Below are 15,176 nucleotides of genomic sequence, written 5' to 3' on the forward strand. Positions count from 1 at the left end.
AGTGGCTAAATGATATGTTTATCATCATATTTCCTGGAAAGCAACATAACACTATCTCCTTTGGTGACATTCCTGGATGTACTTATTGGAGATAAATTAAAGAAAGTGGTAGCCTAAGAGTACTGCATAATTATGCAGGCAAGTCAGGCATTTTGGATACCCCAGGTAATCTGGCAGATTGGATATCTATGACCCTTTTCTGGTTTTTGTTCAGTTCATTTATTTTTCTCCATTTTAGTGATGCTACACTGTCAAATTAAAGTACACTGCAAAACAAGCACTAGCCCAGTGAACATCACAACTTTGTACAGAATGGAGGCCACTTAGGCTCACCACATTCAGAGCTAAATGCAAAACCCACTTCTCGGCCCAAGCTTTCCCAAAGCACTACTCTTATTCATACCAATAGACATGCTCTTCTTTTTAAATCATTACAGCAAATAGAAGAATATCTGTCTCTTGGAGGTGGTGGAATCACAGTGCAGTGTGGGCTTGCACCTCTGCAATGTAAATATTGTGGGAGCAGATCTGTGTTTTCACCAGTGTGCACCATTCCCTGGAAACTCCAGACATTCGCAGGGGCAAGCAGAAGAGAGAATGAGACCCAGAGAGGCTGGTACAGCTGCCATGGCACCTGGAATCAGGCCAGGGAGTGGGTAGGAACTGCTCCACCTCTTCTCCCTGGCACCCCAACTCCCCATACAGAGCACCCACCCTGACTGCCCTTCTGTCTTTGACACCTGACTTTCCCCTGCTGCCCCCGCTCCTCTTGTTCTACTGCCCATGCAGAGCACCTTTGCCCTCCTTTCAGAGCAAGCTTTTACTGCCTCTGCTCTTTCCGTCAGAAAAGGAAGACAGAGGGGGATCATTGTTGATATTATTTTTTACTACTGGGAGATGCTCAGTTGCAATCATGATGGATACCATTGTAAGTACCCAGATAAGTAGGCTAGATTCTGCAAAGTCCAGCATCAGATCAAATAAAACAGGATAAAGCCACACTATACACCATAATAAATCATTTCAGACTGAACCATAAGCATATTTTTGTGTTCAGTCAGACTGGTAACCTGGGAATTGCTTTACAAAACTCTTTCAATGTGCCACTGCCCTTTTTCTGACATCCCTGTCTAGAATTCCTTTACAGGGCACTGACTGAGTCATTGCTCATATTTTTTAAATGAGTTATGAGAGAATGGAGGAGCCTAGGATGGAACAATGAGGGACACCTTGATGAAATCTTGTGTCCCCATAAAGAATGGTCTTTGATATGTACTAAGCATTGTAATGCTTTTACCTACAGATTGCCATGCATAGAGAGCGATGCTGTTAGAGACAAGGGTTATGGACTCTGGCAAGAGTTGTGAAACAAGCTGTAAGACTTTTTGTGTATCAAAGCAGTATGCAATAACTTTAGGGTCTTAAATCTCTACAACCCACACAACTAGATCACAGCTGGGATGAAATTCTGTCCCTTTTTAAATCAATGGGACTTAAAACAGCCATTGATTTCAATTGGGCCTGGAACAGGGTGGTCTGCTCCTTTAAGGAATTGCTAGGGCCCTGGGATAGCCGGCCCTGTTCTGAGGCAGAGCCCCTTTAAGATGTTTGGGCCTAGTGGAGAGGATTATCAGACCCAGCTGGAAAGGGGCCAGGGTGATTCCTATAAGGATGGAAAGAGCTCAGTTGAGAATGGTATCAGCTGGTTCCTGTGATAGGCCCCTGTAGGAGGACTGGGGAAGAGTTTTGTTTGGTTTTACTTTGTGAGTTTTGTATGTGAAGAATAAATAAAGGCCTGACAAAGAGGACCTGATCATGTGTTGAACATGGTATCAGTCCTTACTGAGCTGGAGAAACAGGCCAGCAGCCCTACAAGGCCAAGATTTCACACTTAGTATTTTTGGGAAAGGAAAATATTTGGCTTTTCAGTGATCACCAGCACTAAGTGGTAACAGCTAATGAAACAGTATCAAAATACCACTCAGCAATATTTTATAAATCATTTAACTTCAATAACATTAAATCGCCACCATTTAAAAAAAATCTTTAATATACTTGAGCAGCATTGAAAGTTTTGTTAGGATGGAATCTTGAGTGAACTGACTGGAGAGGTCTAGCAATATTGTCCATTGTCAAACTATAAAAAGAATGGGTTGACAAAGGAGTGAAATGAAGGCTACAAGATGCCCAAAACTCCAACCTTAGTAGAAATGATTGATAATGCAGAGGAAGGTACAGCAGTGCTGAGAGTATAATAGTGACATGGAAAATGGAGGAGTCACTTACACGAAAGCAAAGCAGTCTCATGTTAGGAATCATTAATGAGGATGAAATTTTGAGTGTATATGTTTAATATATGCTTTCAATAAATGTGTTCATTTTGCTGTGATGTGGTGACATGATAGTGTAGAATCATGTAGAAAACCAGTGCTAAATGTTGTGATCATAATTTACATGCCTCTCTAGTTGACTTTGTATCATGCTACTTTGTGGAGCAAATTCAGCTCTGGTGTAACTCCATTAATATGTCCCATTGTGTCCATAAAAGTGTAAGTTGATAGTTCCACACACAGAATGGTTTCTACAAAGTTCATGTATTATTTAATTTCATAATTTTCTTGACCTTGTATATTCCACCTGCTGAGTAATGGTTTCAGAGTAGCAGCCGTGTTAGTCTGTATTCACAAAAAGAAAAGGAGTACTTGTGGCACCTTAGAGACTAACAAATTTATTTGAGCATAAGCTTTCGTGAGCTACAGCTCACTTCATCGGATGCATTCAGTGGAAAATACAGTGGGGAGATTTATATACACACACAGAGAACATGAAACGATGGGTTTTATCATACACACTGTAAGGCGAGTGATCACTTAAGGTGAGCTATTACCAGCGGGGGGGGGGGAACCTTTTGTGGTGATAATCAAGGTGGGCCATTTCCAGCAGTTAACAAGAACGTCTGAGGAACAGTGGGGGGTGGAGTGGGGGGGCTGAACTTTGTGACTTTGTCCTCACCCATAATTATTTCACATTTGGGGATAATGTATACCTTCAAATCAGTAGTATTGCGATGGCCCCACAGTATGCCAACGTTTTTATGGCTGACTTAAAACAACGCTTCCTCAACTCTCATCCCCTAATGCCCCTACTCTACTTGCGCTACATTGATGACATCTTCATCATCTGGACCCATGGAAAAGAAGCCCTTGAGGAATTCCACCATGATTTCAACAATTTCCAGTCCACCATCAACCTCAGCCTGGACCAGTCCACACAAGAGATCCACTTCCTGGACACTACGGTGCTAATAAGCGATGGTCACATAAACACCACCCTATACCGGAAACCTACTGACCGCTATTCCTACCTACATGCTTCTAGCTTTCATCCAGATCACACCACACGATCCATTGTCTACAGCCAAGCTCTACGATATAACCGCATTTGCTCCAACCCCTCGGACAGAGACAAACACCTACAAGATCTCTATCATGCATTCTTACAACTACAATACCCACCTGCTGAAGTGAAGAAACAGATTGACAGAGCCAGAAGAGTACCTGGAAGTCACCTACTACAGGACAGGCCCAACAAAGAAAATAACAGAATGTCACTAGCCATCACCTTCAGCCCCCAACTAAAACCTCTCCAACCACTCTGTGTATATAAATCTCCCCACTGTATTTTCCACTGAATGCATCTGATGAAGTGAGCTGTTGCTCACGAAAGCTTATGCTCAAATAAATATGATAGTCTCTAAGGTGCCACAAGTACTCCTTTTCTTTCTGCTGAGTAATATCACTCTTGTTTCTGGATGATGTGTATGAAACTCCCTTACATTGCATATTGGTGAACATTTTTTTGAAGAACTGTAGAAATTAAGTTTATCTAATGTCTTCCTCCCCTCCAGCTTGTAAAACCTCTAAACTGTGGATGCTTTATCAGCACTATCTTGGCCACACATGACACATCTGTAGTGTATGCAGGCCAAGCTTTCTGTTTCTTATAGCTGTTCTTGAGCCAACAAAACTCCATTGTACCATTGGGGATTACAGCCTCTTTGTGTGCTACAAATCTTTATTTGAAAACACTGTTGTGTTATGCTGAAGTGGTCCAGCAGTATATCTTTATTCCCTAGGCCAGGGGTTCTCAACCTTTTTATTTCGGAGGCCCCCGCAACATGCTATAAAAACTCCACGGCTCACCTGTGCCACAACAACTGGTTTTCTGCATATAAAAGCCAGGGCCTGCATCAAGGGATAGCAAGCAAGGCAATTGCCCCGTGGCCACAGGGTCACTGCAAAGCTAAGTTGCTCAGGCTTCGGCTTCAGCCCTGGGTGATGGGGCTCAGGGCCTTGGGCTGCAGTCCTGTGTGGTGGGGCTTTGGCTTTCTGCTCTGGGCCCTAATGAGTCTAATGCCGGCCACGCTTGGTTGACACCCTGAAACTTGCTCACAGCCCCCCAGGAGCCCCTGGACCCCTGGTTGAGAATCACCGCCCTAGATTGCATGAAGAGCCTCTTCCATTTGTACTATTGCTACCGTTCGTACAGCTGGACCTGAGCAGCTCAGAAAAAATCATCAGTAATTCTGCTAGTGTGCTCAATCCATTTCCACATCATCTGTGTAAACTCTTCTTAGACTTTAAGTTGTTTAGGGCAGGGACTGTGTGTGGATGATGTCTAGCACATTCTGGGTACTACTGGAAGGCAAATAATAATGAGACTATTAAATTTTTCAATTTATTTTCATAATAGTGGGTTTTGTATCTGGCTTTTAAAATGTTGACGGGACAAAAAAAGTATGCATGACCAGCGTCAGATTAAAGTATAGCTGAGTACCTTCATCCTTGAAAAGTGACCCACAATTATTTTTCTAGTAGCATTGTTTTTCTTCTCCTTAAAATGTTTTGGTACCCTGTGTTTTTGATCAGACATGAACCATATTTAGCCTTAATCTGCCTCTGGTTATATCACAACTTTAACTGCCTTTTTATGAGTAATCAATTTTAGAGCTCAAAACAGGAAGTCAGTTGCCCATAAAGACAGTAAGGGAAACTGGATTGCTTGACAGGTTTCAGAGAAGCAGCCGTGTTAGTCTGTATTCGCAAAAAGAAAAGGAGTACTTGTGGCACCTTAGAGACTAACAGATTTATTTGAGCATAAGCTTTCGTGAGCTACAGCTCGCATCTGATGAAATGAGCTGTAGCTCATGCAAGTTTATGCTCAAATAAATTTGTTAGTCTCTAAGGTGCCACAAGTACTCCTTTTGGATTGCTTGAGAGATTGATAATTGGATATGAAGCCGTCCATCTCCTACCTCAGTCACTAGTTCAAATCCACCCTAGTATGGTAATGACTGAAATGGCTGTTTGTTGGTTTGTTTTTTTTAAAAAATGGTGAAAAAAGAACCTCAGCACTGCTAAAGCTTTTTCTAGTAGTTGGAATAAGTGTCCGAAGTCAGGAGACAAGGAGATTTTTTTTTCTAGTTGGGCCACTAACTCACAGCATGTCTCTAGGAAAATCACCTCAATCTCCTCATCTGTAAATGAGGATAACATTTATCCTTGGGTAATACTCATCTTTGCAAAGTTTTTATTTTATTTTCTTTGTTTCCCAGTTATAAATGTATACATTTATTCATCTTATCTGGATGAATGAAAATGTGCATATGATTGTAAGTGTGGCCAGGATGGTGCTGTTACGGCCTGCTGGAGCCTTTATTCCATTTGCTTTACCTGCTTGCACCTTGGCTCTGTTGTTTTCCTACTATATAATACTTATCCTGATCCACATTAACTCAGCTACGCTAGTGTGTGTTGTTTCCATCAAGGTGTGTCATAAAACAGCAGCTCAGCCTTTTTTGTGGGATGGGCATTGAACTTTTCATAGAGTCGTAGAAATGTAGGGCTGGAAAGGACCTTGAGAAGTCATCTATTCCACTCCCCTGCACTAGTATACCTAGACCATCCCTGACAGGTATTTGTCTAGCCACTTCTCTAAAACCTCCAATGACGGGGATTCAGCAACCTCCCTTGGAAGCCTGTTCCAGTGCTTAACTATTCTGATCATTAGAAATATTTTCCCTAATGTGTAACCTAAATCTCCCTTGCTGCAAATTAAGCTCATTACTTCTTGTCCTACCTTCAGTGGACACACAGAACAATTGATCACCATCCTCAATAACAGCCCTCACATATTTGAAGACTGTTATCAGATTCCCCTTCAGTCTTGTTTTCTCAAGGTTAAATATGCCCAATTTTTGTAACCTTTACTCATAGATCAGGTTTTTAAACCTTTTATTATTTTTGTTGCTCTCCTCTGGATTCTCTCCAATTTATGCACATCTTTCTTAAAGTGTGGCACCAACAACTAGACACAGTACTTCAGCTGAGACCTCACCAGCACCAAGTAGAGCAGAACAGTTACCTCCTGTGTCTTACATATGATGCTTCTGTTGATACATCCCACAATGATATTAGTCTTTTTCTCATATGCATCTCATTGTTGGCTCATATTCAATTTCTGATGTAGTATAACCCTAGATCCTTTTCATCAGTACTACCACCAAGCCAGTTATTCCCCATTTTGTATTTGTGCATTTAAGTTTTCTTTCCTAGATATAGTACTTGGCACTTGCCTTTACTGAATTTCATCTTGTTGATTTCAAATCAATTTTCCAAGGTCATTTAGATTTCTAATCCTGTCCTCAACACTTTAAATAACAATGACCCTTTCAGCCTAATTCACTGTTATGGGGTCTGTGAGTTGCTGGTCTCGTGCTGTGTAACAAAGAGGCACTGCATAAATGGGGCTACTTTTGCCCCCTTTCCCCACAAAGTTCTTCCTCTTTCTATTGCTGAATTTTTATTTTTCCCCCCAAACTTATTTTTTTAAGGGGAAGCATTTTGCGCCCTTGTCCCGATGTTCCTGTGGAGATCACTGCAATCTGTTTTCTCCAAGGTAAGATTTCAGTGCATCAGAAATATCAAGGAACTGTTCCAAAAGCGGAGGGCACATTGCATGCTTTTTTTCCTTTCCGATTCAAAAACATTCCTTCGCATTAGTCACAATGCCTTTCCAGGCAGGGAGAGGCAGAGGCGGGGGTTCGTTTTTCATCAGCAAAACATTTTGAACTAAACAAGTACATTTTTACCCAATCCCAAAGTTTAAGTAGTATGTGCTTGTTTTGTTTATTTAATTGGTCAGACATTTTCACGAGAAATTCCACTTTCTCCATTCTGGAAAGAGCCATGAGCTTTAGCTTCTGGTTCTCATAAAATGCCCCATTGTTACATTGCCCCTTGTTAGATGAAAGATTTTCATGACACCTGAACTAATTCTGCTGCTGTTGAAGTTGGCGGCGAAGGTTCCATTAACGTCACTGGCAGTCGAATCAGAACCTTAGAAAAGACATCAAGGAAAAGGATGATATAAATTTATCATTTAAAAATTAAGATCTCTGAGATGAAGCAAGAGTTTGAATTGGCTGGTCTTTTTAAAAAAACAAACAAAAACACAACACCAACTGCTTCTTTACTTCTCTCTATTGCAGGAACTAGAAAACAAAAACTGAAAGAAGAGTCAAAGGATTCATGTATCTTTAAGTCTTTAGAAAGGTGTTTGTTTTTAATGACACATCCAAATAGCCTAATTGCCCTGCAGAACCAATATCTAGTCAGGCTGGCCTCTGCCTCAAGGAGTTATCAAACTAGAATTTAGACATGATATAACTAGTGAGAGGGAGCACAAATTAGGGGACCTCAGGGCTGCTGTAGCTTATAGTGTGCTTTCCATGGCCCTAGGAAATAGATAACAGCTATAATGCAAAAAGAAAAGCAGTACTTGTGGCATCTTAGAGACTAACAAATTTATTTGAGCACAAGCTTTTGTGAGCTACAGCTCACTTCACGAAAGCTTGTGCTCCTTTTCTTTTTGCAATACAGACTAACACGGCTGCTACTCTGAAACCTGTCAGCTATAGTGCAGTTCACTTTAGTTATGCCCTCTCTATCAGGTACTGGGAATAGAGCCACCAACCCCGGCAGTACTCTGGCTTCAGGAGTATCTTTGAAGATCGGGGATTGTCAGGAGGCTGTTTCTACCTACTTTCAGGCCCGTTATGATGCCAGACTAGCATAAAATGACCTTTGTGTAACTGAGAATCAGAGCTCTAGAATTCCTGGCTGGTTGCTTCTCTCTTGTAGTAATGACCTGGAGTCAATTTTAAACATTGCCTTTAAAATACAATTTTATTTTGAAAAAATGAATATATTAAATATTGTTTTCCTCTGCCAAGTGGTAGTAGATGTCAGGCCGTTGCACGTCAGTTTCCCATTGGAGTAGAAATCAATAATGTGGAGTCTGGATATTTTCTTAGTGTAACTTGTCCATTTAGACTCTATACACCAGTCATTGAACAGAGGTGGTCACAAACAACACCACAAACAACCCCCTTCATGAATGTCAACCCAGACCCCATTCAGTTCCCAGGAAGCAACTCTGTACTAAGGCCTGGTCTACACTAGGAATCTATGTCAGTATAGCTATGTCTCTCAGGGTTGTGAAAAATCACACCCATGAGAGATGTAGTTATACTGATCTACTCTGGTGTAGATGGAAGAATTATTCCATCTACCTACCTATCCCCTCTCAGGGAGGTTGATTACCTACACTGATGGCATAACTGCTCCCATCACTCTAGGTATTCTTAACACTGAAGTGCTATAGCAGCACCACTGTACTATTTTAAGTGTAAACGTACCCCAAGAGTCTAGACCTGACTCTCTAGTTAGAGAGACTCCCCCAAAATCTCCCCTGAAAGAACATGCATCACAAACATAAGAGTATAGCATTTATTCAGACTATATAGCGATCATATGCAAATAAAAGTAATTTACAAGACTGTGTGACAGTGACATTTGGTGACTTCTTTTATTATTAATTATTATTTATTACTTGTACTACCAAAGTGCCCATGAGCCCTAGTCATGGACCAGTACCTCACTGTGCTAGGCACTGTACAAATTTCTGCCATAATAATATCTTGTTTAATAATGATGTCATATAAGAGATCTAGGTCTGAGTCCTGCTCTTGTTGTATTAATTGTAACTTGAGAAATTAGATGAAAAATCACTAGCTTTCATTCCTACTGCCACAAGCTGGAGCTTGTCTTATCTTATAAGATTGGTCCTGAGTGACGATTTGCCTTGTATTTTAAAGGATGTTCCTTATGGGGCTCCTAATGCCCTGCATCCCCTAGTAAATCTCAAATGCAGTTTAACCTGTATATAGGCAAAATATCATACCCCAATTGTGTTCAGTTGCATGGTTTTGTAATACAAACAAAATATTGTATGCTATTTCTTGAAAAGAAGCTGTGTCCATGTTTTAAATCATCGATCCATTAGCTCTTTGAAACATCGTTCCTCGCCCTATTCTGGTCAGTAGACATGGAAGACCTCTGAGAAATATGTCTTGTGTACCAGAGTGCATCCACTCTTTCATTGCTTATGGAAAGTCTTTGTATTTCCCTCACCTTTTTATTGAATTGGGGCTAGATAGAGTGGCTGCACTGACTCCAGTTCAGATCCACACATCCTTTCCTGTCTCTGCCTTGCTCCTGAGGGGGAATATTTTTTTTTACAGCCCTTTATGGTGCACAGCATTTGCTTCTGTTCACTCCAAACGAGCTTGGTTGACCAATGGGTTGGTAGGGAGGAGCTCCACCCAATCCCAACCCATTTGCTTGGCAGGAGGAGTAGCAGCTGTGCTTTAACATAAGAACGACCATACTGGGTCAGACCAATGGTCCATCTAGCCCAGGCACCTGTCTTCTGACAGTGGCCAATGCCCAGTGCTTCAGAGGGAATGAACAGAACAAGAAATTATCAAGTGATCCATCCCCTGTTGCCCATTTCCAGCTAGGCTAAGGACACTTAAGAGCATAGTTTTATACCAAAGATCGCAAAAGATTCAGGTTGCTTCCAGTCCCAAGAGACGAGTCACTTACCCCAGGTCAATTTGTACCTCAGATCTCATATCAAAGACAATGCTTGTAACCAATCATATAATAAACTAACTAAGGATTTATTAATTAGGAAAAAGAATTGAGAGAATTATTTGCAGGTTAAAGCGGGGAACATATATACACAAATGAGTTACAGTCTATGGTTCCAAAAGGTGACAGATCAGTAATTGCCTGTCAGTACTGTATGCCTTTTAGGGCTAACCAGGTTAACCCTGGGGATCTCTGCTTTTGTTTTTTAGCTCTAGTCCTATGAAAGTCCAAACAGCAAACAGATGAAGAATTTTTATGTCACTATTTATTTCCTTCTTCCAACAAGCTGATGGGACGAGCTTTCTTGCATATATCACCTTCACAATGTAAGAGGGTCATTAACCCCATCTTGTAGCATGTTTCACTATGGCCCACTTAGTTCTGATAGTCCTCCTTGATGGGCTGGAGAACCACTCCTCCTGCCTGGGTTTCCAAATTCAGAGCAGGCATTTTTACAGTTATAAAGCAAAACCTATATATTACCTTATAGCGTGGGATACAGATGTTATAAGTAAGATTTAATGCACGCAGCAACTAATCAGCGTTTTATAGAGTCTGAACACCCACACATTTTGACAAGTTCAACACCTATTTTGAACAATACTAACATACAGGTAAGTTAGTTTGGTTTCCATGTACGAGCTTGTCATTGCTCAGCTGACGCCTAAAACCTTGGCAAGAGCTGGCACTTTCACAGGAACCTTGCCTCTGTCCCCTTGGCCTTGTACACTATGACAGAGTCTTGATTTATACAGTATTGTGCAATTATGTAACAGGACATACTATTTGACAAATAATATGGTGTAGACAGCTGAGCTGTTGTCTGTAGCCCTAGATGTACATGTATACAGTAGTGTTCCATATTTATAGCATAGATGAATGTTATTTGGTCATGTAATATAATAGACATTAAAATAGTGTTCCATCTCAAGTGTTTTTAGAGGCATGTAGCACTGTGGTGTGTTTGATCTAATGCAAATGAAGAACAAAGAGTTAATGTTAACAGGAAGAGTTTAACTCTATTGCACAGACACAAGTGTCATGTACACTAGGGCTGGTCTGCGCTACCAAGTAAATCCCCTTGCGTTGACCTATTCTTGCATGGTTATACTCAACTTTGTGTCCAGCCACTGTAAATGCCCCATTACATCAACACAGTAAAACCACCTCCACGAACAGCATGGAGCCATCCTTAACCTACCGATGTTGGTGCAGTGTGAGTGTAGACGCTGTATGACCTGTGTCAACTCAACAGTCCTCCAATAACTATCCCACAATGCCCCATTCTCTACAACAGTAACACTCTGGTCACAATTGAAAATTTAAGTGCCCAGAAGTCACAGATACTGGAAACTACCCCCACTTTGAAGCCCCCTACATGTTTTTGAAATGCCTTTTCTTGATTGCCTACCTTGGTGAGCACACCTAGCAGCTCTCCTTGAATGCAACTGCCCAATCGACTGTGCCAGCACAATATCATAGATGCGCTCCTGCCTGAAGTAGACAGAAGTTACAGGATCTTCTGGGCTTGTTGGGAGAAGCAGCTGTGGTAAGCACAGCTATAGACAAGTCGTAGAAATGTGGACATCTAAAAAGATTGCATGGGGGATGCTGGCAAAGGGATATGACGGGGATCAGTAGCGGTGCTTCATGAAAGCAAAGGAACTTGGCCAGGAATACAATAGATCTGGTGGTACCCTGCAGATCTGATGTTTTTACAATGAACTGCATGCCATACTTGGCAGAGACCCCATCAGCATCCCACAGACTACTATGGATACCCTAAGAGGAGCCTGAGACAGAGACTTCTGCTGTGAACAGTGAGAAAGAGGAGGAAGCAGAGGGGGTGGGGGGAGAGCTCCAGCTATGCCGTGAGCCAGGGTCTGTTCAAGACACCACCACAGTCTAGCCAGTCCCACCAAGTGTGCATGAAGGAAAGAGAATAAGTGCATTCAAGCATTTTCCTTACAATGTTTAAATATGGCACTTGGCCCATCCCCAAGTTAACAAGATAAAGATATCAACTTTTCGTTCATTTGCTTATCTGAAAGAAGTAAAGGTACAACAAACAGAGGTAAAGTTTTCATTCCCCTGTTGGGTTGGGTGGGGGATGCACAGCACGTTATTTTATGTACAGAGGGTTGTCCCTTCTCTCCGAGAGATCTCTATGAAACTTCCATGGAGATACTCTGCAATCCTCTTCTGAAGGTTTCTGGGGATGGCTGCCTTACATCTTCCTCCACAGGAAGACACTTTCCCACACTACTCTGTGATTACTTTGGCTGGCATCATTGCAGTAAATAGGCTAGTGTCACATGGGCTCAGGCAGCTTCAGAATGCCAGTAGAAGTTATGTTCTCTGTGCCTTTGGATAAAAGATATCAACCAAAACCAACACCCCCCCCCTCCTTTCCACTCTGGCAGACCATGCTAACTATGCCTCTGGCTGGAGAGCAGTGCTGTGCCAAGGTGCTCCAAAGCTGAAGTGTCAATAAGCATTATTTACTAAACATTTATGGGCATAAGGGAAGTGAGTTTTGAAACTTATCTTTTCCATTGGAACTGTAAATACAGTGGTACATCTTGTCTTTTTTTTAAAATCAGCTGCTTCTGGTGTGGTACTTCCCCATTCCACACCTGCAGAATACCTGATCCTGATGAGGAAGAGAAAGAAGAGGACTAGGGAAGACATGTTCAGTGAGATCCTATTAGCCAGTGCTGTATCAAACCATGAACATGGGCTTGAAGGGCCAATATGACTGACAGCATAAAGAAGGAAAGAAAGGACAAGAGAGAGACCAAGGAGCCTCAGCAGGACAAAGAGAGGGAAATGCACCTGGACATAATGGGAATTCTCAGGCAGAAAACCCAAATGCTGCAGCACGTGGTTGACCTATAGATCCAAAAACGTTAGACGCTCCAGCCTTTTCAACTCTTGGAGAACTTCATGGTTTCTGCTCTCTACCCCTCCCAACATACCATATAGCATCAAGGGGAACATCCTTATCCCTATCATTCCTCGCCAGGGACAGCAAGGAAAACCACAGCTTCACAGAACCATGGTTGGTGTGTGGGTAGCCACAACAGACTACACTTGTGCACGGAAGTGGACAGAAGTGTTTGCTTATAAAGTTTCACTCCATTAATTTGTTAGAATTTTGTATTGCATTGCCTGTGGGATTTTTTGCATTGTTTTTCTGCACTGTTTTTCCCACTCAGTAAAGTTCTATTTTTGGAGAATAAAATTATCTTTATTAGTTCACAACACATATTGTAGAATGCATATCAGTACTCAAAGCAAACAGTACTTGTTAATATCCAGCAAGCACAATCTAAATCATAGCCTCAAGAAAACACCTAGTCATATTTATAAATGAACAGCAAGCAGTACACAATTCTTAGCAGCACCCAAAACTCCAATTCCAAAGACTAATCCAGTACCGAACACTACTGTGGCTGACAGTTAAAGTGCTCTTTCAAAGCCTCCTTCAACTGAGTAGCCCCACACTGGACTCTTGTAATGGCCCTTGTGTCTGGCCGCTCAAAGGTGGCAGACAGCTGCTCCAGTTCCACCCCGGCGGGAGCTTGTCCCCCTTTGCCTCACAGATATTATGCAGAACACAACTGGCAGCTATAACTGTTGGGATATTTTTCTTGCTGACATCCAGCTAGAAAGTAAACACTGCCAGAGTGTCTTCAGTCTACCAAAAGCACATTCAGCAATCATTCTGCACTTGCTGAGCCAGTAGTTGAATTTCTTCTTGGTGCTGTCAAGGTGACCCAGTGCATAGTTTCATGACACAGGGGAGAAAGGAGTAGGGTGGGTCTCTCAGCATCACTATTGGCATTTTAATTGCCGATGGTAATCTGCCAGTCAGGAAAGAATGGTTTCAGAGTAGCAGCCGTGTTCGTCTGTATTCGCAAAAAGAAAAGGAGTACTTGTGGCACCTTAGAGACTAACAAATTTAATTTTTTTAGTCTCTAAGGTGCAAAAGTACTCCTTTTCTTTTTTCAGGAAAGAATGTTCATGCTTGCAACTTTTTGAGTAGTCCTGTGATCTTAAAGATGCAAGTGTTGTGCACCTTCCCTGACCCCAGTCCACATTGTTCTTGGTAAAGTGTCCCCGGTGATCTACCAACACTTGCATAACTATAGAAAAGTAGCCCTTTCTAATGATGTATTCTCTGGCAAGGTGGAGAGGTGCCAAAATACAGATATATATGCTATTGCCCCACTGCAGTTCAGGAACCACCATTATTGCAAAAATCCATCCACTATGTCCTGCACATTGCTGAGAGTCCTCCCTAACAGGAAACGATTAGTGGCCCTATATACTTGCATTATGGCAGCCCCCCACTGTGGATTTTCCAACTGCAAAATGATTTTCCATTGACTGGTAGCAATCTGGCATTGCAAACTTCCAGAGAGTGATCTCTACTTGTTTTTCCATTGTCAATGCAGTTCTCATTTTGGTGTCACTGTACTGGAGAGCTGAGGTGAGCTTGGTACACAGATCCAGGAGTGTGGCCTTTGCATCCAAAACTTTTGCAGCCTCAGCTCATCATCCCAAACCTATATTACAATGAGATCCCTCCAGTCAGTGATTGTTTCTGGGGCCCAAAAGTACTGCTCCATTGTCTGCAGCTGCTTTGTGAACACCACCCACAACTTGAATTGTTTTTCACTATGTCCCTTAGCAAGCTATGCTCGAAGAAATTGTCATGGCCCCCATTGTTGTGGTATTTCTGTGCGTTTCCAAATAAAAGAGAATCGAGCATCCTATATTTGCAACATTCATGAGAACAGTGCAGAGCTCTGCTGGTTCCATGCTTCTGTGAGCGATGATGAATACTAAAAAGTGCTGTACAGGTTTCTGGGATTTTTTTTTTTTTAAAGGCATGAAAATTATGGGATATAGATGGCATTAGGAAATTCAGCAAGTTGCATGCTGGGAACTTGACCTTTGCATCCAGAGATCCCTGGGCAAATCATTTCTATCCACAACATATTCTGAAAATTTCCCAAAAAGGCAGTGCACCAGATGGCAGGATGCGACACACTGAGATGCCTACCTGCGGTGCACTGCACTTTGCATTGACACACTCTTGGTGAATACCTGCAG

The 15,176-nt window shown here is 41.9% G+C and overlaps 1 protein-coding gene across 5 annotated transcripts in view; it reads left to right on the forward strand.

Annotated features, from left to right (window-relative positions):
• Nucleotides 1-15,176, forward strand: part of LOC119855440 (THAP domain-containing protein 6-like) — a 36,495-nt gene that overhangs the window by 1,937 nt on the left and 19,382 nt on the right. The window contains exon 2 of one of the 5 annotated variants that reach the window (XM_043514853.1): nt 12,659-15,162. The exons of the other annotated variants lie outside the window; for them this stretch is intronic. The gene's annotated coding sequence lies outside the window, so the exon portion shown is untranslated. The remainder of the gene's footprint in view (nt 1-12,658; nt 15,163-15,176) is intronic. 5 annotated transcript variants of the gene reach the window in all.

The sequence above is a fragment of the Dermochelys coriacea genome, chromosome 5 (genome assembly GCF_009764565.3).
Source record: "Dermochelys coriacea isolate rDerCor1 chromosome 5, rDerCor1.pri.v4, whole genome shotgun sequence".
Lineage (NCBI taxonomy): Eukaryota > Metazoa > Chordata > Testudines > Dermochelyidae > Dermochelys > Dermochelys coriacea.